The sequence below is a fragment of the Alligator mississippiensis genome, chromosome 7 (assembly GCF_030867095.1).
Source record: "Alligator mississippiensis isolate rAllMis1 chromosome 7, rAllMis1, whole genome shotgun sequence".
In the NCBI taxonomy this organism is placed as follows: Eukaryota; Metazoa; Chordata; order Crocodylia; family Alligatoridae; genus Alligator; species Alligator mississippiensis.
Window position 1 is genome coordinate 24170638 of NC_081830.1, and position 27756 is coordinate 24198393.

The following is a 27756-nucleotide window of genomic DNA, read 5'->3' on the forward strand; positions in this document are numbered from 1 at the left end:
TAACCCAAATTAAAAGAAAAAAGGCAGCCCAATAGTTTGATAAGTTCTGCTTTCATTTGCTAGTTTTACCTGTGCACATTAGATTTGTTGTATATCTCTCTGTAATGTGTTTTTTTCTAAATCATATTTATTATAGGTACCTAATGTGCTGAATGTATCACTGATGCAATCCCAACATTTCAGTAGTGATGTTGAAGGATTTTGCCTTTAAAATTTAGAAAAATAGAGAATTAGAAGTGACAGTCCATTACTTTGAACTGACAATCACAACAGTAACTTCAGATATTGAATATCCATTCCCTTTTACTTCCAAGAAAGGCAGATATACAATATGCAGTTTGTGGATCTCACCATGTAACAACTGACAACACCTATAAGCTTCTTGAAGCAAGAGCTGCCTGGGAGAACTGTATATTATTTTGCTTTACTTTGACACAGGTACACTCAATATAATTTATCTCAACATAGATTAAGAATCATAAATGCATGCAAAGATGGTCCACCAGTCAAAATTAGAAGGATCAAGCTTCTAGACAGTTATGTTTTTGACTGTATGTAAAATGAACAGGTAAATTAGATTTTCTAAACAAATATCTCCCAGTGATGCAGCAGAAGAACGTGGAATCATATGGGTTGGAAGTGATACAGGTTTTCCATTTACAAGTGATAACACAATGCTGCGTTCCTTCATATTACAAAGTCACAGATTGCATTCTTTCTTTTTATTAAAGTATCCTCCAGTCATCTTTGAGGCATGGCAACATTAGACACAATAGCACTGACCCCATTGTAGTTACAGTGATTCAACTAAACTAGTCCAAATCCACTGTTGCCAATGTTCAAATATCAGACCCCAGATAACAGTTGTGATACTAGAGCTTCTAGAAGGGACATTAATATTTTCTTGAGTACTGATTACCACCCAGCTCTAGTGCTCACCATCCAAAGTGCTGAACTGCTTTTCAAGACAATGGCACCTATCAGCTTCAGATCCTTTCATGAAAAATATTTTGATTAGACTGGAGACATCAGCTGCAGCGCTTATTTTTTTGCAAAGTGCACATTACATCCCCAGGACAGGAGAATATAGAGATTCTGTTCTTTTCTGGTTTTACACTGGACCCATCACCAGGGCAGACAGAGCTTGGACAACAGCCCGTGGCCAAAGTACAATGCCCAAGACTCTCAGTAGACTTCCTAGGAGCCCAATACTGAATCTACACTACTTCCAAGTTTTGTAGAGCTCCAGAAGAAATCAGAACCATCCTCTCACACAACAGAGTCAGTCTGGGATGAGTACTGCAGGTCAAGAGCTGTGACAGTGCCACCCTTTGGTCCCAAGCAAGTTTTAACAGGTGGACCCACAGAACCAGCCAGCCACCAGCAATCAAGCACTGGCTGCCCATAAGTTCTGCAATGCACAGAGGAGAGAAGCCCAAATTCAAGTAGGCATAGTCAGCTGCAAGATTTGTATATATGACCTCAATGATTTACTCCACCCGGTTCTGGAAATTAATATCATGTCATTTTGTGCACACTTTCCAACTGCTCCTCAAAACACTGACAAGTCTCCACACCAACTTTGCACTAATATAAATGACTCTACAAGGTGGAGACAACATAGAAATGGGCCTGGGGACTGTACCATCACTATCTGAAAAAGTACACATGTTCATAGTCAAATGACTTCCTAACATCTCCACGTCATTACCATTCAACCAGCGTGCAGGGATAACACTGGACACAGCTCAGAAAAACCTTAACATTTCATTAAGTCTTATAATGCTATCTTATTAGACATAAAACTGACGTTTTCATATACAGACTAATTAGCCTCAATTAAACAGCTTTTTAAACGTTATTAATTCCAAGCAAATTCCTGGGCAGCCCAGAGTTCATTAAGAGTTGGTTCAGTTGAACACTTACAGGACACTAAGCATTAAATAATAACACTGAGTACTTATGCTGCACTTTAAATCTTCAAAGTGCTGTTACAAACATTAATTAATTAAACAAATATTAACTAATTAATTTCTCCCCTTAAACAGAGATCCATGTTGGCTTAATTTTGCATCGTGGGGAAAAAATGAACCATATTTTAACATAAAATTTGAGGACTTACGGTTATGAGTTGCATTTCTCAAGGGGTAAACAGACCCAGGCAGGTCTAAGACATGAGTGAAAACCTGCCATGCAGCTTGTAGGTGGCTCGGGGAAGTGGCACTGATGTTTCGATGCGATGCTGCTCCTTCTGAGTCTGTAAAAAATCATGGTGCTCCTGGAGTGACCACAGCTCTGGGACAGGATGCAAGACCAGGCTCTTGCCATTTGTGTTCATGAAAAATCTTACAGCGGTGTTTTTTGGTGTTGTAAGGGTTTTAAAGGCCAAGGTCCATCTGGAGTCATCATGTTCTGCTGGCTTTAATTCCTATGGAGTCTGCAGAGATATTAGGTAAAATTCCTGAAGGGTCTGGAAAAAGAAGAGAAATCAGTCTTAACAGCATCTGGATGGTGGCCACTAGCTCATCCCAAACCCACTGAAAATTGTTCCCACTTTGGACTCCAAGGAGCAATATGGTTGTATAAGAATAAAGTCTGTCTGTTGGGAAGAATGCTCCGCCAGCTTTTCTTTAGGCTTCTTTCTGGCCTCATCTTTGGAGGGCTCACTTATTGCTCCTTCCTTTTCACATGCGGACAGTTGTACTGGAGTATGTGAGAACCCATATTCCAGCCTTAAGAGCAGCTCCGTGGTCTCCTCTTATACTCTGCATGTTGCCTTCATATATTCTCGAGGTGGCACCACATGTCCATGTAGCCAAATCTTTCGGGTTAAACAGAGCCAGAGAGGATGCAAACTGTAAGCCAAAGTAAAAGAAGGCTAGTACTTTTGCTTACACAGCTCCTCCAAGACAAAGGCCAGGAAAGGAACTCAGTGTGATACTTGATTGGCAGATGTTGTTATTTAAAACATGCCCACTTATTTGGAAGGGAACAGCTGTGCAGAGAACATAAGAGGCAGTGAAAGCAGACTTTTTACAAGTCAGAATCTACTTGTCAGCTTGTCTAACTTTGTAGATCAGCAGTAATAAAGGAGAACAAGGAAGAAAACATCTTACCCAGGCTCTCTTAAGCCTTCTCCAAGAGGTAGACTAGCAGCATTGTTTCTTTTCTGAACATATGCTAGGCAAAGGAAGAACATTTCTGGCACCCGCAATGAATTAAAACAACTTTTCACATAGTAATTCACACCATTAGGCTTTGCTGTTTCTTCACATTTGGCATTCATGTTGTAGATGCTGATGAAATACATTACAGGGCATTAACTATAGTCAGTATCTATTATCTAGAACTGTACTAGTATCCCCACCCCAGTCCACATGAAAACTGCATCAGATTTCTGTCTTTAAGACTAAGTTGTGTTCATTGTGCATCCTTCTACTGGCTATCCCTGACACTTACTGCTGTCAGCTAATGCCATTGCTTTTCTAGTCAGCAGATAAAGATCTGAGCTTTGATGCTGAGGGGTCAAGATTCAAACCTTGCTGAAGATATAACTGCAGTTGGACTATTACACTTGCACATCAGTTGTACTCAGAGTACCACTGAGAGAACAGGAAAGATAAAAATAAGACAACAGAGCAAGGAGATATGTATAGGCTGGATGGTTTATAAATAAACCACACAACACAGAACTTTAAAAGTCGCCAAGTAAAGCATCAGAAGTTAAGAAATGCCAGCATGAAATCTGCCAATTTCCCACCCTCTTTCCCCAACTTGTGTATTCTGATACAGTCTTAAGTTACATGGTAACACCCTGGGGTTTTTTTCCAGGTGACCCCTGCCTCATTCAGTGCAAGAGATGGGCCCCACGCTCTCTAGCAAGCAGGTATTTTACATTTTGCTTTCTCTGTATTATTCAGGGTGGTCCTGGGGCCTTATTTACTCTGCATTGTTATTCAGACCCTGCTCTGCAGATGCAATTATTAATTTCCTTATAGGTTTTTCCATAGCAGTCATTATGCCAAGTTTGTCAGAAACAATTTATTTTTGTAGCAGCCCTGTAAGATGAAGGGATATCATCCTCGCTTTACAGATGAGATGCTGAGGAACAGAGTGATTAGGGTCAAAAGCATGTGCGGATGCCCAATTCCAGATGCCTACGACTGAATTTTCCAGAACTCTTACCATTTTACAGCATTTTATCCATTCATAAAGGGCCTCCTTTCATGTCAACTGCAATTGTGAATGCACCACACTTCTGTTCTCATCTTTGCAAGACTGTAATGGCTCTTTTAAAGCAGTTTGTGTGTGTGCGCATCATTACGTACTTCCAGAGATCACTTTCCAAGCATGGTTTGTCTCAGGGTATGAAGATAGGGTTCAAGTCATCATGAATAAAGATCCAGCACAAAGTTCTGTGATCGACTCAGTTCTGCTTTGGTGTGCACTGATGCTCCAGCCGTGGGAGAGTTTCATCATATGAACAGCTCTATTTGACTGCATTTTTCCAACTCTTCCTACAGGTTTCCAATTGCCTATCTTTGTACAGCTAACAAATTACAAATAATAATAATGCTACGGTGCTCATTCTGCCCCAAATAAGGAAAAAAACTATCAGGGATGGTCGGCCTACTTGTGCACGTCACATTAAGTCTGGAGCTGAAGATGTACCGTGAAATTGATGACTTTTGTCACTAGCACGAAGTGAATATAAATCCAAATTGGGGGAGGGCACAGAAACAAAGACAAGCTTGTTATCTAGGGAAGACTTTTCACTTCAGCTTGCTAAAGAAATTAAGCCACGTCAACTCCCTCCATGCAATGGAACGTAGCTTCCTCCTCACACTTCCCTTGCTGCCAATGCAAAATTATTCTTCGGTCAAGTCACGAGGAGATGATGTGATTTGCCCACATTCACATACGGAATCTGTGGCAGAACTGGGTTTTGAACCCTGAGGTCCAAGTCTGCTGCTTTAACCACAAAAACATCCTTCCTCTCAGGCCCTTGAACTGGTCAAACTATGACAGACTCAGCAGAGAAGCAGTGTCAGGGAAGGGCAACGTTTAGGAAGCTGCCCATACAGAGGCAGTCTTGATTTGCCTTTAAGTACTGGAGATGACAATCAAAGGGACAGCTAGCAATGCCATCCCTGCAGTCTAGCTGGGAAGAAGCATGACAGCAGGGCAAAAGCCAGGAGTCATAATTTCATAGCTGCTTGGGGCTGGAAGGGACCTTACAGACATTTCAGCATTTCCTGAATGAAAGATTTTATTTTGAAAATGTAGGCACTAAATATTTTGGCATTTTGGTGAATTTCTTTCCTTATTTTTCCAGCCAAATCTATTTGTCCCCCCCCCAAAAAAAACAAACAAACAAAAAAACCCAACAACTTAGTTTTCAGGGAGCTTACTATTTCTCAAACAAAACTTTGCCAAGCACCAATAATTTATTAGTGCTCATGGGGGTGGGGCATGATACAGGCAACCCCAAAGGCAAAAGAGTAAACCCTGACCTATCTGAAGTTAATGGATCTTTGCATCCGACATCACTAGAGCCAGCACTGGAGGCCCACACCAAAGAGTTTGCAATCTGATGGGAGATGACCTTAAGCCTGAGTCTGGTATAAGTTCTAGTAACTAGTGAAATTACAACTTAGCCACCCTGCCGCCAAATTAACCACAACCCAACTTAGCCCACTTATTCTGCCACAACAACCTTAGGATTCCAGTTTAGTTTTATAGATCATAGTTTAGTTTTTCTAGACCATAGTTTTATAACCCCCTTCACTTGGCCTAGCATGACCAGGAACACTGCTTGGATTGCTTGAAATCCTGAAACTCCTTCTACATCGTAGAACTGATGCTGCTTGTCATGATTCATACACTCACCCCCCAGTCTTCATGAGTCACTGATTAGCCTTGCTGACTCACTGAGCTATCACAGGTCCTACACTTTCCCATGAGGCAGAGCATTGTTGGATATTCACATAATCTCCCGTGTTTCCATCTCAGCAATATTCATTACACGTATGCAGGGAGTTGCACCTTGTGCCCCATGCAGCTTTGTATCCCATTCGAATCCTGGGCTCAGCCTGCCAGTCAACAGATGCAACTCAGAGCAAGCTGCTCTTGGCCTCTGTGGCAGCCTTTGTCCTCTGCCACTTCTGCTATCATCCCTGTGCAGCAAAGCCTTTGGCACTGGTGCTTTGTATCTCTTCAGTGCTGCCTATACTGTGTCCAAGCCAATGAGGAAATTCCTGTTGTTTAGTCCAGATCATGCCTTAGCAGAGCTTTGCAGAGGCAAATATACATTGTCCACATTAATCCTATAAATAGCAGTGATGAACTGGAATAGAATCATAGAAAATTAGGGTTGGAAGAGACCTCAGGAGGTCAACTAGTCCAACCCCTGCTCAAAGCTGGACCAGCCCCAACTAGATCATACCAGCCAAGGCTTTGTCTAGCCAGATCTTAAAATCCTTTAAGGATGGAGACTCCACAGCCTCTCTGGGTAGCCCGTTTTAGTGCTTTACAACCCTCCTCGTGAGAAAGTTTTTCCTAATATCTAATCTAGACTTCCTTTGATGCAACTTGAGATCACTGCTCCTTGTTCTGTCATCTGCCACCACTGAGAACAGTCCAGCTCCATCCTCTTTGGAACCCTGCAGGTATTTGAAGGCAGTATTTCAGTCTTCTCTTCTCCAGACTAAATAAGCCTGGTTTCCTCAGCCTGTCCTCAGAAGTCATGTGTTCCAGACCCCTAACCATTTTCATGGCCCTCTGTTGCATGCTCTCCAATTTACAGCAAAAGTGTTGTTATCTGGCACCCATGGGGAATGCGGGGTACCAGATAACCAAATATGCTGGTTCCCTGAAGCATGAACAGGTGTCTTTGCCTGTTTGGGCTGCCACCCCTCCCATTGTGTCAGTGTGCCGGGGGACAGGGAAGGGCTGCTTTGCCCTGGGCTGTAGGGGCTCAGCAAAACCAGAAGTGCCACGGTGGGCACTTCTGATTTCACTTTTGCCGTGTCAACTGGCATGCCAGTTAATAGAGCATGCCGGTTTGTAAGGTGCCGGATAACACGGCTTATGCTGTACCTACATCCTTTCTGTAGTGGGGGGCCCAAAACTGGACACAGTACTCCAGATGTGGCCTCACTAGTGCTGAATAGACAGAAATCATCACTTCCCTCTGTCTCAGATGGCCGGAGCCAACTTGAGGTGATTTAGAAATTACTCAGTCATTGGGTGGGCTGGTGAATGGAGAGGCAGACAAAGCGTATTGGTTGCAAAAAGCTTTACTTACGCCGCTAGTAGTCATGATGCAGGTGGTCCGGTCGCTTAAACAACTACACGAGTTGCTCCAGCTGGCAAGGCTCAGGCCAGCGAATCCATACACGAGTCAGGCCGGCAGGGAAAAGGGTATGTCGAAGGATTGCGCTCGGCGATGGGGAGAAGAATCGATAGGTGATCAGGCTATCGATCAGCTCAGCCGCAAGTCAGGAATCTTCAAAGGCACTCTGCAGCGTGCTCAAAGTTCTCCGACTTGGGCGGAAGTCGCACAGAATTTTATACGGCTAGCAAGCCAATCACTAGCCGCCACGTAGGAATAATTTAGAACTGGCCAACAGTGGAACACAAATTTGCATGCGAATGGTGGGAACTCTCTTGCACCAGAGTTTTCTGTTGCAGCAGAAAACTTTTGCTGTCTACAGAGACTCTCATGTGGCGGGAAAATTCCATCGTGCCAAGGCACTAAAATCACTGGGTTGTGACACCCTCAATCTGCAGGTAATGCTCCTACTAATGCAGCTCAGGATGCTGTTAGCTTTCTTGGTAACAAGGGCACGCTGTTGTTAGCTTACTGTCCATGATAACCCCAAGGTCCTTTTCTACAGAGCTGCTGCTTAACCAGTCAGCCCCCAGCCTGTAGCGGTGCATGGGATTGTTCCATCCTAAGTGCAAGACTAAGTGCAATGACCCCATCCTCCCTAGATGCAAGCTCTGAGGAACTTCCCATTGGTGTGCAGTTGGCTGTGACATCTCTCCCGAGCCAGAAAAAGCCCCTGAACTCTGGGGGCATTTCAGATATCGATACAAACTCTGGCTCCGGCCTGTCTCTAGCAATGGGAGTCCAACTTTTGTTAATATGCCCAGTGATCTGGGGTATCGCTATTTCTCAGACACAAAGGCCTGATTTTAGTACCTACATCACCAATAAAAGTGAATGGGCTGTGGATCCGCAGCCCTTCAGCATACCAGGTGACTCCGTTTCCATTTTCAAAACAATGATATTAGTAACTTAACAGATATTGCACCATTTAGGCTGATAACAATAGGATGGCCCAAGCCAATAGGAGATGAAACAGGTCCACAACGACATCTGTGGTGTTCTCAGTTTCCTCTCTCCTGATATGATGCTATGAGAAGGCCACCTGTAGTAAAACAGCAGGAAGGATCTCAGGGCACAGAAGAAGAGCGGCATTTTTCCTTAAAGTGACTCTTTCCTAGTGAAAGAAAGCAGTTTGCATTCATGCAAATTCCTTTCTGAGCACTTCTCGATGGCCAGTTCCTTTTGACTGATCTCTTCCACTCTGTGGGTGCATCTACACAATATGTTTGCTGCAGGGCTGCCTAATTAGCTCCACAGTAAAGTCTCAGCATCTACATGTGCAGCCCTATTATACCTCAGTAAACTAACCCTGCCTTGTGTTTACAAGTACTAACCTATGGCAGCATTCTTTAGTGCACAGCAACGCAAGTGTAGACACTGATGCGGCTAGCTGGGACATGTGGGTGCTTCAGTGCGGGGGCTGCCTTTGAGGGCAGCACACTGAGCCAGGTTAGCGCAGCACTGGGCTGGCAGGCTGACCCCCCCAGGCCTCTGCCAGCCAGGGCTGCTCTGATCTAGCTCAACATGCTACAGTTGGAGTTTATTGGTTCACATTAATTGCACATGTAGCTGCACTCTGTATCTTCCCATCACAGCCTGATCACCTTGTCATTGAAATACTCTCCTCAGCAGCACATCATAGTTTGGTACTGTACCACTGAGTTGCAGCAGCCAGCCAGTAGGACCACTTCTCTTTAGTTTAATCCTTCCTGTCTTCTCTAGTCAATCCTTAGGCCTTGATAATATTGTGCTTTCCAAAAGATCCTTAGAGGCCAGATCAGCTTGGTCTAACCTGAAATGTACCCAGAAGAGATGCAGCAGCATCCTTGTGCCTACTAAGTGTGCCTCATCTCTCAGCTGTTTCTTGGGCCTCCACAGAACCTCTGCTTTCACTCCGCTATACTACACTGGTGCTGACATGTCTTCCTCGCTAGCATAGCAAGCTGGTCTCCCAACACAGGGACTCCTCTGTTTATACTGAACCACGGCTTTCCACGGGCAGTGCTTGCCAGTTGCTGCTTCCTCCCATGCACATGCTTGAGTGTGCATTCAAAACTTTTCAGCTTATGCTTATATACATATAAAGGCTCTGACTAATCAAGTCTGTTTGTGGGCAGGTTTAGTAAAGAGTAAATGGACTTAGATATCAAAGTAACTTCCCAACCAGGTCACTGAGGAAGCATGTTGTGGGGGTCCCTGGTGTCAGTGCTTGTAAACAAGATAAGTTTACAAAGCATTTGCCAATCCATCTGTGCGGTCTGCACACAAGAGCTGTATTAAGCAGGGTGTCCTGGCAAGAGGTCCAAAGCATGGCATAGATATTTAATTCTGCACGCTGGCATTTCTCCCATCTTCCCAAGCTCCTCTAGGGCTTGAACCCCTGCTTCTTTCCACTTTTGTCAGCAATGCTGATAAGATGCATCCTTATGAAGACTTGGTGTGTCAGCAGAGAGTTTTCAACTCTTTACCCTAGACAGCCAAGAAAACAGACGCCGGTTTTATCGAGGCAAATTGGTCAGACACTTTCCCTCATCCCTTCTGTATTCATCAGCACAAACAGGTTGGGCTTTATTCTGGATCCTGGTCATTTGCAGTGAAAGGTAGAGTGAATGAACAATTTGCTTGGAGTGATTTGTGAACAGGTCTAGTGCCAAGGATCTGTCAAACACATTCAGTGCATTTCACCCTGCACAGAGAATGAAGGAAAGATATAATACGTTGTATGAAATATAAATATACCCTTGTGTATATATGGATGTACATGTATAGAGCACCTGACAATATAGAAGGTCCTGCACAAATACATCACAGTGCAGTTAAAGACTATTAAATTGCAACCTCGTTTTTGGCATTTCTTAATGTATGTGTTTGGGTTTGCATCATAACAATCTTATAATGCAGGAGGAATTGGGTCTTGTTTATGATGTACCTTAAAAAGATATCCTGCTGAGATGAGGTCACCTCACTAGTGCCAGCCTCCGTCCTCCTATTGTGAGTGGGGGCTTTCATCACCACATGTGCCCCAGGAAGGGCATAGAAAGCAGTCATGAATATACAACAATCCTCATCCCCCCCCCCCCCCCCCCAAAAAAAAAAAGTCCATATCAAAATAGTAGGGACACAAGCAAATATCAAAGCACAAATTCAAGAGTCCTAGTCCTCTCCTGGGAGACAGCTCAATCCGAAGTGTCCTTTAGGTACAGCCAGATGTCTTTGATAGTTCACCATACTTGATCAAATAAACCTATTGATCCTTAGCATGAAAGTTCAATACAGGCTATCAGTGCTGTGAGAACAGTACAATAAAACCCTCAGTCTTTTTGATCTCTGCTGAAGCATTTCATCTTGACATTTGTTAAATGTATCAGTAGATTGCTTAAAATGAGAATGAGGTTTTAAAAGCTTACTGGAAAAGGAAAGCTCACATTAAAAATTCAGCTTTTACATTGGTAACTTTTTACGCTGGGTACTTTTCATTAACTGCACTGCACAGCCAGGTATTATTATCCAATTCCATTTTAAGCAAGATGGTGAAACCTAAATGGATTTCTAAATATATATGCTTGGTCTCATTCTTACAAGTGGCATTTAACAGATTTTATCAGCTTTTCCACCTTTGCGGTTAATCATTCCTTACTAACATGCCTTATGACCCAGATCCTGTGATGGGACCACATGGGGAAACAGGAGCTTATGCTAGAGAATACTAAAGCACAACTGGGGTCCAACTGGAAGTGCTTGTTGGCAAACAGAAGGAGGGAAGGAATGAAAAGAACAGTTTCAATAATCTGATACATGAATGAGGTCAGGCTAGATTTTGATCTCAGTAATACAGTGGAAATCCAGAGTAAGCAGTCAATGCACTGGCTTTGTTAATGCTATTGGGCATGTGCTTTTTTGTAAAAGACATCAAAAACTTGTTTCATGTACAGAACATTTTCTCCCCGCCCACATACTGTGTAGCATGCTTAAATACATTCTCTCTGCTCTATAAAAGCATCTATCTATAGTGCCAGTTATTAAAATAGTAACAGATTGATTTTTAAAAACCAAAAACATTAATTGCCAACCTTTCAAGTTGCAAAATCTCACTTTAAAAAAACGGAACCCACGAAACACTTTTAATACTCCCAGTATTCTATGAAGCCTGTACTCAAGGCCGAGCATAAGCCCATAGGAAAAATAATAGATTTTGCAGACGCCTAGTAGTGTCACAATTCCCATCATTAGCACACTGTAGAGTCCAGAAGCCACCTCTGTATGAGCCTCCGATAAGGAGGTTGGAACTAGGAGGGGATTCCATTTCAAGGCCCTTTACAGATAACCTCTCTCTCCAGGCATCACAAAGACCTGTGGGAGTATTCAGGGGATGAATCCCCAAGCCATGAAGAGCAGAAAGGAGAAAGACTGCAACAGTGATTCATAACATGGCTTGTCCCTTAACTTGACATGACATTTTTGGTTGACATGGGCATTAGGCAGAAGAAACTCTCAAACCCTTGGCCACCTGGCACCTTAGCCTTGCTCTCAGAGTACTGATGTTGTCCCTAATGTGCAGCATACATTCTTTCTTAGCTGGACACGCTCAGCATGCTCATTAATTGATTTAGCGAGTTGTCTTCGGAAACAAACTAAATGTAAACATCCTAATGGGTCTGCATCACTTCCAGATAGTTTTAAATTCCAGGAAGACTAATCTTGCAGCACACAACATTGAACTTCTAGATGTGCCCCCACTGCTAGAAGACAAGAAAGAAAAGTTACTTACCAACTTCAAGAGAAAGTGTTTCTTTTCCCCTTTTTACCTTGCGATCAGCATCCTAGCAGCCCTCCTGCAGGACATAAACAGAGAGATCAGCCAGAGTGACTGAAAACAGCAGCGCTCAGGGGAGAAGGCCGAGAATCAAGAGAGAAGAAAGACTTTTTTTCTTCCCTTTAAACTAAATTTATAACTCTGTGCAGGGAAGAACAATAAAAAAATTGCTTTACAGACCAGAAAGCAGGGAATAGGGAGACCTGGGGGAGAAAGAAAGGACAAAAGAGATAGTGGGGAGGGTTAGGGTCTTTACTATTATGAAAGAAATGGTCAGTGAATTTGGTTCTTAAGAAAACTTGGGACCATGGATGAAATTCCAAGCATGAGAAAAGACCCCAAAGCCTCTCTAAAGCCCCAGTAGCTTGAGCAGTGTATGTGGTCAATGTGGTTCCTCTGCAAGAGGCAGAACTGAAACCTGGCAGAATTGGATATATCCATGCACAGGGCTAATGGATGATCCCCAAACTGATTCTACATATTGAGATCATACCTGCACTGTGCACCCATTTAACAAGATCCTAAGTGCAGGGTGACCCCACCACATGTTGCTCAGGTTGAGAATTTCTGCTGTAAGACGTCTTCAAAACATGAAGTGAAAAAGGCCCAAAGGCAGGAGTGAGAGCAGAAATGTTCCAATGTCACAGCTACAGCAGGAAGTATGAGTGGAAACAGCAGAAAGGGAGCAAAAGGGCTTTGAAAGACCGACTGCCTCTCTTTTCCAATGCCCTGAATCAGCCAGAATGCAAGGAGAGGTCACAGGTCATCTGCCTGCATCCTAACTGTGCTAGAAAAGGTGGGGGGAAGAGCTCCTCTCATTGAATGAGAAGATGGAGGCTAGGAGTAATTTCCAGGGTATACGCAGCCAGTGCACTGCACTTTTCTAGAAACAAGGCATCTCAGAAGCAGCAAACACACCTCAGAGGCAAACACGCTGTGCCGGCCAAAACATCCGAGTGCACTTCAAAGGAAGCCTTAAGGGCAAGGCATTGCAATAATCTAGCCTAGAGGTAACAAGGTCTGCACAGCTGGAAATAAATTTCACAGGAGACTCAAGTGAAGCAAAATCAAATAAACCCTCCAGATGGTTTCAGGACTTCTCCCTCTTATGTTCCAGCACTTCAGCACAACAGAGAAGACAAAACTCATCAAGGTCCCCGAAAGGCTGCTTTGGGATCCATAGTTGAGCACAAGCCTTCCTGTTCAATCCAAGTCAGAATGAAGCACCATGGCTTAAGCAGGACATTGAACTTTCAGCAATGGACTGATCTGGCCCCATTGTGAGTGTAGAAAGGACAAGCCCCATTGGAGCAAAATTGATAAGAGTAAATAAAAAGCCTTGGAAAAGTTCGGCGGGACTCTGTGAGGTCTGTAATGATTGTTGCTGTGTATATTACAGGAGTGCCTGGAGAGTGCAAAAGCAAGCAGGTCCCCATGGATCTAGGCATTATAAACCATCTTGGATGAGACAGTCCCAGCTCTAAGTAACTTCAGATCTAAACAGGCAAAGTACAGAAAGAAAACCAATGCACGGAAGAAAACAGCTTGCCTGAAGTCGCCAGGCAGGCCAGAGGCAGAACAAGGAATGCGGCCCAGCTCTCCTGACCACTCTCCACAGCCCAGCCCAGCCCATTGGGCCACCATGCCGCTAATGAAGCTTGGTGAAAGGATAAGCTGATTTGAAATAACTAATTGTGTCAAATTAGCTGTGTTTTTCCAGAGCCTTAACCCCTTTCCATTGTTGCTTGGTTAGCTTTTAAAACGCTTAGTTAGAGATGATGCTGTAAATCTCCACTTGGCAGCCTTACTAATCTGTTTGTTATTTTCCAGCCACAGTACATCCCTGATCTGAAGCCTGGCGACACTAACATGCTTAATTGTATTATTTCCCGGGGGGAGCGCATGTGGGGTGGGGACCATTCTAGCCATTGTGAAAGCTGCAGCATTTACTGTAGAGAGCACATGACAAGGCCTAATGGGCTGTATTTTAAAGGGCCACTTTTTTGTCACACAGAAATGTCTTCTCTGAAAACGATTATTTTAGTAATGCCACCAAGAAACAATGTTTTAGACTTCCCTGAGAAATGTGCGAGATGATTACCTCACCGGAGAATAAACCCATCATTTGACAGCACTGTGCAAAGGCGTAATGCAGCTGTCTATTATTTGGATGTAGACACTGGTGGACGGGCAGAAAAATGCAACAAAATATCAGCTCTTAGAATTGGCCCTTTGTACTTCCCTTTTTTACCCCTTGCCGGTACCCATCTGCATTTAAATAATGATGCTGTTACTGTTGTCCCTGGCATGTACCAAGCAGGAGAGTGGGCAGCACTCAACTCCTTGGGCTACAAAGACTGGAGAGAAACTCAAATGCAGAGATGCAGCCTCACTAAGGAGTCTGACCCATAGGCTAGGGACAGAGATTCAAAAAGCCTGAGCCTGAATTGATTTAATCTTTGCAGGTTAGTCTAACCTGGCTAGGCTGAACTGGACAGACATTCTCTCTGGACGGAGGAAATTCAGGCACATGCCTGCAGTTGTTCAGGCTAGAAGCCGGGGGGGAGGGGGGGCGCTACAGCAGCCCTCCCGTCCCTTCTGCAGGGAGCTGAGCTGAGGAGGGCACGGCCTGACCCCAGCAGGACTCCCTCATTAGGGATGTCCACCTACACAGTCCCAGGGTTTTCCTGGCTGGCTACTGAAGGGGCAGGAGTGTTTCCAAGCAGGGTGTGCAGTGCATGCACCTGTTGTTGATACAGAGCTTTTCAATCTTCCTCCCTGCTTTGTCATACTGTCTGCAGCAAACTGACAGGTGAGCAAGCAAGCAGGGCAGGTAGAGGGGAAGAGGTGGCTGATAACAGTCTTTATCACCATATTAGCAAATCAATAGACTCTCTCCACATTACTTCAAACTTCTTAAATAGCTTACTAGCTGACCTGTTGATTAGTTCCAGAAGCCCTAAGTGGCCACTGTTCATTCGGACTATCCCAGTGAAATTGGAGACAGAGACACACACAGACACCTCTTGGCATTAGCTAGCATACCACATGCTGGCTATAGTTCCTGCTGTGGCAGAGAGGAGGAAGGGATCCGTGCCTAAGCTGCAAGGGGGAAAGAGGTGGGCATAGGGAAGCCAGCAGACCCTGCTGTGCCTGCAAGTCTGTGCCAAGCTTCAACCAGGGACCAGAGGGGACGGGCCAGCCCTACTGTGGAGCAGGGAGCCTTGCCCAGCCGAGAGAGCATGCCGGGGCACTCCAATTTAACTTAAACCAGCAAGGGGTCTGGGACAGACATTGCGTTAACTGGTTTGACCCAAATCAGTTAAGTCTGATACTACATTCGACCAGGTTTATCTCAAACCAATTTCAGTCATTTTCAAACTGGTTTATGTGCACTGAACATCTGTTGTTACAGGTTTAAACCAGTTTCTGATCACTTAAACCGGTTTATGTGTAGTGTTTGTCCCTAGCCATAGCGACAACTCCCAGGACACACAGCAGTTATATATCTCAAGTTAAAGTTTTCTGGCCAAAAACAAAAACAGCAGCAATTTCCAAGCAAAGCAGACCATTTTTGCAAAGCTGTATCTTACTTGCTAAACCCAGTCTTCCACTGAAAAATAGCTGATAGAAAGTTTTTGACGCTTGCTGAGACCTGGCACTAAGGTTTTGCTATTCAAGCCCCTCATTCAGGTGTCCAGTACAGACTCTATGTACACTATGACACCAGGTAAGATTGCTGTTTCATGTGATGTAAAGCTGGAATAACTTACCTGAAGGCAATGGGGTTAAACTAGGGAAACAAATGAGGATTAAATCAGTTTCTTTTGGTGAGAAGAGCATGCATCTAGAGGCAGAATTTGACTATGTGATCATCTTGGCCTGAAACAAACAAGCTTTATTCTTTTTTTTGGATGGGATCAGTAACAACTGTAAATCATGTTATGGGAAACTCCACTGCTACTCCTCTTTATGGCCAGAAGGAACTGCTGAGCTTCTAGGAAAGATTTTATGATCTATACCTGGGAGGGCTCCCTTGCCTGTTTTGTTTCGCTTTCGTAAAGTGCTTTCATGCAATGTTTGGGTAATTTTAAAGAACTGCAAACCACAGACCAGTGGTTCTTGGAATTTCCCAAAGAGTAAATAAAAAACCTCTCTTATGAACTCAGCAATTTTGTCAAGCAGTAAGGAGAGTGTCAATAGAGTTATTATTACAAAGCACTGATACGCAGACAGATATATGACACCTTCCATCACAAAGTGCTGCTAACTTGCCTGCAGGTCCTTGTGCAGCAGGATGGAGTTGCATTAAGCCAGCTTCATTTGTTCTGTTTGGGGTGATATTGGAGCATGGCAGTGGAAGCTGACACTGTCTCCCCAGAAGCTCTTGCTTGCTGATTTTTTACTGGAAGTGATATGTTGCAAAATGCTGCCCTGTGAGCACCCTCCACCCCACCTGGACCCAGGCAGGAAAACTTCCTCCCCTCTTCCTTTTTTCTATCGGGAAAAACTTAATTTCAAAATTCCTTGGTGAAATGTTTTGTCCAAATCCATCCTTCCCCAGGAGTTTTGATGACTCCCTCACCATTTTTTGTAATGACAATTTTTTTTTAACCATGCTAGCCAGATCATCTCCCTCCAAAATCAATGGGTGTTGGAGTGCTACATATCTCACTGAATTGTGCCAAATGCCATTGTTGAAGTTGGCCCGATGACAGGAGCATTCTAGATGACATTAAAATATGACCCCATTTCTTAGCTAATATGTTCATGAAGAAGAAATTTTAATGCTTAGGAACAAGCTACAGAGAGAAATAGCTTCAGTCATTATCTACAACAGCCCCTGTAAACATTACAAGAGTCAGCACTGCAACATGCAGCTGCACATTACAGAGTAACAAGCTGAGTGAATGAGGTCAGGCCACAGAAAGGTATCTGCATTTATCATGTGTAGGTTAGTGGTGAACAGTTATCATTTGCACCTGTTATGCAGGATGGCATTTGGCTCTGCGCTGAAGAAAGGCTAGAGCTTATTACACAAGACTTGACATTGCAGTCCAGCAGCAGAGTGATGGAGCTGCCTTTCTGCTCCTGGGAGATGAGATCCTTCTGATCTGACACTGCAGTGGCTACATCCGCTTTCAACAAGCTAAAAATAACAGAGGGAACATTTTGGTGGCTTTGTCTGAAAACAATGGAGAGAAAAATCCGATTGCTGTGCTAGGTATTTCCTCTCTGTCCTTACAAACTCTCGGAGCTCACTTTTTCCTTACCAATGGGACATACTGCAGACCCTCCTGATCTTTTTCTGAATGGTCAATTAACAAAACAAAACAGGTACAAAGGGAACGATACAACTACTGTAAATATCCATCTGTGCCTCAGCATATGTAGCACAGAACAAGGGCATGCTACTTATGTATTCCAAACTGATGCTGAACAAAATGCAAATCTGTTTCATGGTTCGTTGTGTAATGCCTGCTCCCGCATGCAAGATTATTGCCAAACCAGGGTCACACTAATGCAATGGAAGAGGTTACACATTTATGTCATAGAAGGAATCAAGGGAGGTGTCTCAGACCAAAAGCCTCAGACCAGTTGCTGGAACAGCAGGTGGCATAGGAGGTCCATGCAATATAGAAGCTTGATCAGAGTCTGTAATTAAATCCAGCAGTATTAGGAAAGAACAAAGGTTCCAGAAGTGGGGGAGTAGAGACATTCTCTGTCAGAAGTAGCTAGGATCCAACTCTTCACCCAGTCTTGGAAGAAAGGGCATATCATGATGGGGGCAGAGAATGGAAGGGAGAGGTCCTGGTGGTTCTCTGCTAAATCCATGTTCCAGTGCAGCAATGTCCATGAAAGACACTGTCCTGATGTTGCAGGGCTCTGACACCCCTCCCGCACAGACACTCTTGTGCTCAGGCACAGAAGACTCAGTCTGACAGAACCTCAGTATCCACTTTACAAACATGCAAACTGGGAAATTAATACAAATAATAATCCCAGAAGTCAATGGAATTAAACACAAGTAAGAAGAACTTTTGTTTCCCCTGGATAGATCCATATTCATGGATGCCATGCCAACTTCAGCAGAAGATTAAAAGATGAAACCAGAGAGAGCTTTTATTTTAAAGGACCCTGAAGAGATACTGCAGCACCTCAGCACTATAGGTAGTGAGTGCACTGGGATTAATCTAATCTAACTTCAATCTTGTCTTCACTAATAAAAGGCTCACTGCACAACGTACTTTTAAGAAAACCGAAATATAGGGACTGCCACAACTGATCCCCCTATAATTTGTTTGAAAACAAACCAAAACAGTGCAGTGCACATTAATTGTCCCCTGGGCAAGAGGGACTATGAAAAATGAGCTGCAGATGACAGATGCCAATCACAGTTGCCTAATGAACTCAGATGCTACAATATGGTATTACAGTCTGTATAAAACAGAATGAGAGACACCAGTTTCCGAAGGTAGCAGATTGCTGCCTGCCAGTTTAGCTATAGGGACTGGACCGTAAAAACTGCTCTGGGGTTTTAGTATAGAACATCCAAAGACCTTGTAAAAGGCATGCCTCCCTTTAAAACAAGGTACTGGGACAACTGGAAGATAAAACTGATATAATTTAGATAAGGAGTTGAGTTTACAGAATAGCCCAGGCAATCTATGTTGAGTTTACAGAATAGCCCAGGCAATCTACCATTACAGCTGGTCAGCTGAGCAGCTGCACCGACCTTGAAGGGAAAGCAGAGATTTGGGAGATGGCCACTGCTGCATGGATAGCAATATGCACAATAGAAACTAGTACCCTAAGGATTGAGCTTGATCAGTGGCCACTCTCCTTCTGAAATCTGTGGGAAAGCAGAACGTGGGTAGCTCTGAAGGCAAACAATTCCTGGCAAGGGAAAGTGGAGGGGGATTATAAGGCTGTGCGAAACTTCAGGTGCCGATTCGATTTGGAGGAGATTCAGCCCAATTCGGTGGCCAAATCTCCAAATTCGAATATAATCAGGGGACCAATAAAAAGGTCCGAATCAATTCAAAGCTCTCCAAATCTTAGGAAAAGGTTTGGAGAGCTTCAATGATTCAGGCAGTCCACCCCCCTCCTGGCTGCAGCAGCGAGCTGGAGCCAGACTTGGAGCTGGTAAGTAGGGGGAGGGGACCATGAGGGGACCCCTGCCAGGCTCCATCCCCTGCCGGCTCTCCCAGCACCTCTGACCCCCGCCTGCTCCCCCAGCGCTTTTAAACCCCCCCCCCCGACTCACTGGGTGCTGCTGGGCGGGGGGGAGTGATCCCCACTGCTTTCCACTGCCCTGTGCTGTGTGGGGGGCTCTGTTATGAGTCCCCCAACCCCCCCCATCCCAGCCCCCCCATTGGCTGCCTCACCCCAGCTCTGGCCCTTTAAGGAAAAAAAAAATGGAAAAAACCCTGGGACTCACCAGCTCCTGCCGCAGCCTCAGGGTTTTGGGGGGCTTGTGGAAAAGCCCCCCACATGGCATGGAGCAGTGGGGGGCAGCAGGGATCACCCCCTACTGGGCAGGAACTGGTGAGTCTGGGGTTTTGGGTGGTTTTTTTTCCTTAAACTGCCAGAGCTGGGGCAGGTGGGGCAGCCATGGGGGGCCGGGACAGTGGGAGGTTGAGGGGCGGGCCTCATGCAGAGCCCCCCATGCAGTAGGGGCAACGGGGATCACCCCCACCCACCCCCACCTGGCAGCACCCAGTGTATCGGAGCTTTTTTTTTTTTAAAGTGCCGGGAGCTGGGGCGCTCAGGGCAGCCATTGTCGGGGCTGGGAGAGCAGGTGGGGGACAAGCCTTCATTATTCAGAGATACGGCAGCAGCTGAATCTCTGAATCAGATTTGGCGGAATTGATTTGGGACAGTGATTCAAATCACCAGATTGAATCACTGCCCCCTGAACAGGCCAAATCCAAATCCAAAACGAATACTAGCCACTTCGCACGGGCCAAGTGAATTGTTCCTCCTGTATTCAGGAACTGCCGGGAGTCACAGAGGTCCTCAGTGCAGACTATGGCTTTGCAAGAATCAGTGGGCTCCTCCTTAGTCACTTCACCCTTCACACCTTGCAGTAGGCTCTCGCTTCCACTCGGAATCTGTGCTGCTCCCCTGTAGCAGCTCTGCTAAAAAGGGTCCAAATGCCTGCTCTGTAACATTGTCTAGCAGATACAGCCCCAAGGCTGGACTGGTTCCTGCACTAGCCAGCAGGTAGAACAGATGCATTGGCAATCGGCTAGGGCACAGCCTACCGAGCGTGTTCTGTTTACATGTGCATGCTTATGCATCCACAATGCAAAGGAAGCTGAATCACTACTTTTGCATCAGGGCCAGAAACTCCACTTACACAGCTAGAATACTACCATCCAAGACACTTGTACACATGGCAGTGGTTTAATCTTCTATTCCCCCTAAATTGAAATGGTGGGTTTTTAACTGAAACCCACCATTTCAATGTAAGGGTTTTATTTTTCTGTCATGGTATGGTGAGGGGCTTTATCCTTTTTTTTTTTTCTTTCAGTAGAGCCTGCCCGTGGGCCGGGGGTGAGCTGCCAGTGGACTGAGCAGCCCCTGAGCTGCAGGGGCGTGGGGCAGTCTTTCCCTCCATGACAGCAGTGCCTCCCAGGGAAGAGCTGGATCAGGCTGAGTGCTAACCTCTGAGCTGGGTCAACACCCGACTGACTAGCAGCCTGCTTCAGTGGTCCTAGGGGGTGCTGCCACCGTGGAGAAAAGAACTGGGGTCCTTCTGCAGCTTAAGGGCTGCTCAACCCACTGGCTGTGGGCAGGCTCCACCAAAAAAAAAAAAAAGGATCAGGCCCTTCACTGCTTCTGCTTTAAGCAGGCACCTGCCGAAGGCAGAAGTGGCAAGGGGCCTGATCCTTTTTTCCTGCAGAGCCTGCCCACCTCTCTCATGGCTGGTGGGAGAAGCTGAATGCATTGTTGCACACTAATCTACATCAGGACACAGTTTAGTTTGTAACAATGCAAACTCATCTAAAACCCCCCAAATTCACAATCATGTAATGTGTGACACTATTAAGCCTCACAAAGCGACATTTTTGTTGTGTGTTCATTGTGACATCGTCACATGTACAAGCGACCCTAGATGCACAGAGAGATGTATAAGTGTACTGGTAGTGCTGCTGAGATGAAGGTGCCTGTTGAGGTCCCCGACTTGGAGCTCTCTTTCTAAAGGCAGCAGACAAACACAAGGATAAGGAGATGCTGCTGCTCTTGGTGGAAAACTTTTTTCCTTAATTTCCATTTGTAACCACGAGAGCCTACTTCCTAAAGGTCTGACACCTAAGAGCTTATTGAAGGAGAAAATTCAGTCCCTCCAAGATGCTGGCTTTTTTGTGATGTATAAAAGGAATGTTATGTCTCATCTGGAAAAGTCTAAAAAGATCAGAGATGCTGTGATAACAGGGGAAGGAAAAAAAATTCTGCATGCAATCTGGATTTTTCTTTTAGGTGAACTTCTTCTAAAGAAAGAATAGAGAAATCCAATCTATATTGCTTGGTAAACAAAGAAAAAACAAACAGAAGTGCTATGATATTTAACAGATGATGAATAAACCAATGGATAAAAAGAAAAAGAAAAGCACTGAATAATAGCTACAAACTTGAATTAGTATGCTGTCCAGATTCCAATTTGGATAATTACATTCTGTCTACCTGACAATATTTGGCATGCTCAATTGCAGTACACTGTTTTATGATAATTTCTGTTGTTGTAAAGCAGCTGATAGAAGAATGACTTTCGAGGATAAGGGACATGTATCCTTACATCTAAGGTTGAGATGGGGCTTCAATGCTGGCGCCCTGTACCAGAGTGAATTAATCTCTAGTAGTGCTTATAAGGCTCCCAGCCTCACGGGGTACTAATGCCTCAAAATCTCTCAGATGCTTTCCTTACAACACATATGTGAGTTAAGGCAGCAAGCACAGAGGGATTTAAGGCCTCAATTCTACAAACATTACGCACATATGCAACTCCATATTTTTTTTTTCAGTTGTGTCCTAAAAGCCCATCATTAAAATGAAATAATCTCTCAAGAAGAACTATTTCAGTCTAAGAAGTTTTGGTAGTTTGTGCATATTGATCTATTGACCTACAAGGTAGCATAGAGTTATAAATTATATTTACACTGTTTAATTGGTGCCATTAACAAAGTAAACAGTCTCCTTCATTTAGCTGCAGGATAAGAATATAAAGAGACCATAGCACATATGCAGTCACATGATTTATCCAAGATGACAACAGATTCTCAAAGCTGGGTCTTTATATTAGGGCTGTGTATTTGGATTCCTCAGAAACACCAACGTCTCCTCCAAATCATTACTAAAGATGTTAGATAAGATGTTATTTATGGTATTTTAGCTGGCTTTCTGTCCACATCGCAGCATTCCTCTCCAAGCTAATCCGAATGCATTTTCCAATTAACATTTAACAAGAGACAGTATCAAGGACTTTGCTGAAATACAAATATATCACATTTACCACACTGTTTGGTAATTCTTTCAAAAATGAGGTTTGTCTGATGATAATTATCCTTTATTTATCCACTGCTGTTTATTGCTCATAGACTCATTATCCTGGATGTTCAGTAATTTTTTGCCCTTGTTTTACATATAAAAAACCCATAATTTCCAGATGGTATAAGTCTGCTAATTTCACACGGAGCTACACCATTCTCCTCTGGCTGAGAATCTGGCCCTGGGGTTACAGAAAGATTTATAGGCTGGTCATGGCCATAATTATTTTTCTTTCCCATTTCGGAAATCACTCCTCATATAAGCATAAAGGCAAAGAAACATAGCAAAAGAGAATAATCTTGTATTGCTACTATTAGAGACATTACTGAGAGAACAACTTACTCTGTTTTCATTACAGATGCAGAAATTAAGTCTCAGAGAGGTAGCCACTGAAATTTCCAGAGGGATCAAAGGTAGTTAACACCTAACTTCCACTGAGCCTTGCAATGAAGCTGCTGTCTTAAGTTGTTTTCCATTATCCTATCATACTGGAGACAAAAATCCTGTTTTCCTCTTCTCTACCCCCAAGTTTATATTCTTTTACCACTGGCTCCCCACAGCTGTGTCATCAGCTTTGCAATATTGTTCAGCTTCATGAAAAGTACTGCCCAAGGAGGACTCTATAAAGAGCCCTGGCATCAAGAATAAGTGTACTTCCTTGCAAATGGATCCCGGTCCTCAAATCTTCAAGAGGAAATCAATGCGATTCATCAGAGCTAATGGATATACACCAGTTGCCCCATCTGAGGACTGAATCCTAGTTGAGAAGTCAAGTCAGTTGTGCCAGTGTGGGAAGATCCACTTTTCCAAAGCATTCAGTGTTACCAAAGGAGTCTAAGTCCAGCAATGTGCCACTCAGAACCGAAATGTTGCACTTACCATGACATGAAAAAGCCAAGTGTGTAGATGATGCATAAGTTGTCGGTCAATCAGCTGCTGTTGCCCTGAAGGGGTTAGGAATGACCTGCTGTTCTGCCCAATCTTGCACAATTTCCTGTAATAGCAAAGGTGAGAATAAAACATATCAGGTTAATCCTACCCCTAAGGGGGAATTTAGAAGTGCCAGTTTAAAGAGATTGTGGGCCCTAATTCTCTACTGCACCCCAGGGAGCCATTTGCCCTGGTTCAAGGGAGACATCAAATGGATCAGCATTTTCCCACCCACTTTGCCAGGAGAGAAAATTCCCATTTAGACACAAAGGGAAACAAAATTCCACACAAAGTATTCAAGTTAAAATCACTGTGAACAGTGAAGAATGTTTCCCTAAAGCAGATGATTGTTATCAAACACATGAAGATATACAATGCTTTCGAAACAATCAACTGGATAATTCCAGCTGAACAAAAAGAAAAGGCAGCGTAGTTTCAAAAATATGGCATGCTTAGCAGAGTTCAATTCTGAAAGGGCTCCTTTTGTGCTGGTAGAGTGATAAAAAGATGACTGACAGGCAGGAGAGGTTTTTCCAACCTGATGCATTATCAATTTTTAAAAGTGAAATTACTGTCTGAATGCAAGTGACTGACTGGAATACAACGAGAGTCCTTCTTGCACAGCTGAGTTCAAACCCTACCAACGGGGACATTCAGAATAATTCCACTTGCCATTGTCAAATAAGATTTAGCCCCTGGAACTGAGAGATTTCAGAGCCATTTCTTCTCCCAAGATGCATTTGGCATAAAGCATCCCCACATTTAAAGCAGAAGGCAAGGATGCCTCTGAGACTGCCAGAAAGGCAGGTATTCCTAGGTCTTGAAATATATTCAGACACACATGCTTTCTTCTAACACTGTTTTTGGAAACTGTATGGAGCACTGTATAAGGAGGCTGCAAGAACGGTGATCAGAACAGTGGCTGATACAGCTAGGAGGACTCCAAGATGAACATGAGTCGGCAGTGTGACGAAGCCATCAGAAAAGCCAATGGCACTTTATCGTGCATCAGCAGATGCATGACGAATAGATCCAAGGAGGTGATACTTCCCCTCTATCGGGCGCTGGTCAGACCGCAGTTGGAGTACTGCGTGCAATTCTGGGTGCCGCACTTCAAGAGAGATGCGGATAACCTGGAGAGGGTCCAGAGAAGGGCCACTCATATGGTTAAGGGCTTGCAGACCAAGTCCTACGAGGAGAGACTAGAGAACCTGGACCTTTTCAGCCTCTGCAAGAGAAGGTTGAGAGGCGACCTTGTGGCTGCCTATAAGTTCATCACAGGGGCACAGAAGGGAATTGGTGAGGTTTTATTCACCAAGGGGCCCCTGGGGGTTACAAGAAATAATGGGCACAAGCTAGCAGAGAGCAGATTTAGATTGGACATTAGGAAGAACTTCTTCACAGTTTGAGTGGCCAAGGTCTGGAACGGGCTCCCAAGGGAGGTGGTGCTTTCCTCTACCCTGGGGGTCTTCAAGAGGAGGTTAGATAAGCATCTAGCTGGGGTTATCTAGACCCAGCACTCTTTCCTGCCTATGCAGGGGGTCGGCCTTGATGATCTATTGAGGTCCCTTCCGACCCTAACATCTATGAATCTATGAGGAAGACTATACAAGAATATGTTTGTTATGGACCCCAGAAATCATGATCCTGAACATATCCCTCTGACACTCTGTGCCTTAGCTTCTCCTTTACTAAGACATATTAAAGAACTGAGATTTGGGATCCCGCAACATGAGAACCCGTTATAAAAGTGTATAATACCATATTGATCAACAATGAACAACATCCCTGATTGCTCAGGATTATTCAAAATCCAGGCTCAAACACTGCACGCTGAGATCAAAGGATCATACAAAAGTAGGGCTGGAAGGGACTTCAGGAGGTTACCGAGTCCAGCTCCATAATCAAGGCAGAATGATGCCTCTCTAAACCATCCTAGACAAGGCTGTTCTTCAATTAGCTGCGGCCATTGCACCATACGTTTGTGATTGGACTAGGACTTGCTTGTTCCCCGTGCTTCTCACACTCATGTATAGATACCTTAGACGACTAGCTAATTGCCCTTATTGGCTCTTTACTTACCTCCAGACTTCTGTCTCTGTCCCCCACTGAACCTAGCTTAAAGTCCTCCTCATAAGGGTAGTGAGTCTCTTCATGAAGAAGATGTTCTTTCCTTTTTTCAGCAGGTGAATCCTATCTTTCCTCAGAAATTCTTCTTAGAGCAGCACCCCTGATTGAAGAAATCTGTTGAAGACATCCTCTATGCAGCCATAGAGTTGCAAAAATCCTTTCCCTCATAAGAATGACAAACATGCAATCCTAAGCAGAGTTTTGATGCCCCCCACTCCCCTCCCCTCCCCTCCAAAAGGAACTACTGTCAAAAACTCCATGAAGTTCACTAGCGACTTTGATTTTGCTACTGTGGAAGTGGAAAGCATGCAGATTTTAGGGTTATGGGCAACAATACTAAACCCCAAGACATGTTCCTGGACAGAAGTGGCAACCTGAGTTGAGAACAGGTTAAGGGGATTTTTGAACTAACAGCACTATTTTTTTCTCTCCAGTCTATAATGCCATCATATGATTGTCTTCCACTACTTTTGTCCAGTGTCTAACCCAATTGAGCCCCTATTCTGGATCTGTCCTTCAGGAGTACCAAAGGAAATACTATACATATATATTCTTGCAAATAGGGCTGGATTAACCCTAGAAAGGCTCAGATATAACCTGTTTGACATGAGGATGCTCAGTAGACCTGAGGTGCCAGGTCCAGGGATCCACTTTCAATTTTATGCTTCCACAGTTCACGTGACTTGCGCCCAGCACAAACTGTCAGGCTGGTCAGAGCAGATTATTTTATTTTGCTGTTCTCCTTATTTTGCTTTTCTATTTTTAATTTAAATGCTTTGGATGTTCGTTAGCATGAGGATTCACAGTGTATTTTATAGGCACTTTCAATCCATGTTGCCCAGTACATGTAAAATCCTTGAGCTCAGCACACAGAGCCAAATGCAGCAGACAGGTCTGAATGTCAAAGATGATGAAAGGTGAGAGCTGTTATAAGAAAAGGAGTGTGTGACAGGGGGTCATCCTGGGGCCGAGATCTCATGTTGGTCCGCCCACCCGTCTATATGGGGCAGTCTGCTCAGTCTTGCCTGCCACAACTTTGCTGGTATAATAAACTGGTGGTAAATGCAGGAGGCTGCTCATTGTATGCCCCGGTGCCAAGGGATACTATCCACAGCTCCATACCTCCCCTACATGACGGCCCATGCCTCGAAGATGGCATCTGAACAAGGTCTTACACTTTGACCCTAACTCAGCCTCTCAGCATCTGAGGACTTACTGGGTATCCTTTTGACCCACTCATGTGGCCTCAACATGCCTGAGGACTTACTGGGGTCATGACTCACCCTAGTTCCTTGGTTGAGCCATATACTTGGCCTCCAGCCCAAATGTGGCCTCAGGCGTCTGTGGACTTACCTTGGCCTATCCACCCTCTAACCTGGGGCTTCAACTCATGCCTTCCAACTATTCCTTCTCACTAGGGCCTTCCACTATAACACTGGTGCTCTTACTCATGTGGGGGATAGCCCATGTGCTGTCTCCTCAGCTGCTTTTCAGGCTGTCCCTTCAGTCCCACTCAGCACCTAGGCTACACTACTGCCCCCTCTCTGGTGACCACACAACTGCCCCCTCACACTGGGGCCTCTGCGGTCTTACAGCTCTGTGGGGCTCAGGTGGCCTCAGCTGTGCCTGGCCCTCTTACCCGCACCATTGTGGGGGCTGGGGTTATTAAGGCACCCCAACCTGCCTTTCACTGGGGAGGTGAGCTGTCCTGGTATTTGAATGGCACTACCCAACCACAGGAAGTCCCACCAGGCTTCCTTACCCCAGCAGGGTGAAATTTCAGATCATGTCCAGGACCAGGAGCCTCCAAACCATCCTCATAGTTCCTGCCCTTACCTCCAAATGTTGGGAGCAACAGCTCAGCCAGGTGATTTTGCTCTCTTGGCTGCAAGCAGCAAACTGCTGCCTCTGTCTGACTTGCCTAAGTTTGAAAATGGCC

At 44.6% G+C, this 27756-nt stretch overlaps 1 long non-coding RNA gene across 3 annotated transcripts; it reads right to left on the reverse strand.

The window, feature by feature from the left end:
- LOC106738319 (uncharacterized) lies at positions 1–27728 on the reverse strand. Of its 3 annotated transcripts, none has more exons than XR_009463403.1 (4): positions 27654–27728; positions 23637–23751; positions 12162–12225; positions 7254–10079 (listed from the first exon to the last, which is right to left on the reverse strand). It is a non-coding gene; the product is annotated as an uncharacterized LOC106738319 (long non-coding RNA). The 3 variants fall into 3 exon arrangements; XR_002088769.2 differs by lacking the exon at positions 27654–27728 and adding an exon at positions 25770–25918; XR_009463404.1 differs by lacking the exons at positions 7254–10079; positions 12162–12225 and adding an exon at positions 1–2470.
- Positions 27729–27756: the final 28 nt, after the last annotated feature.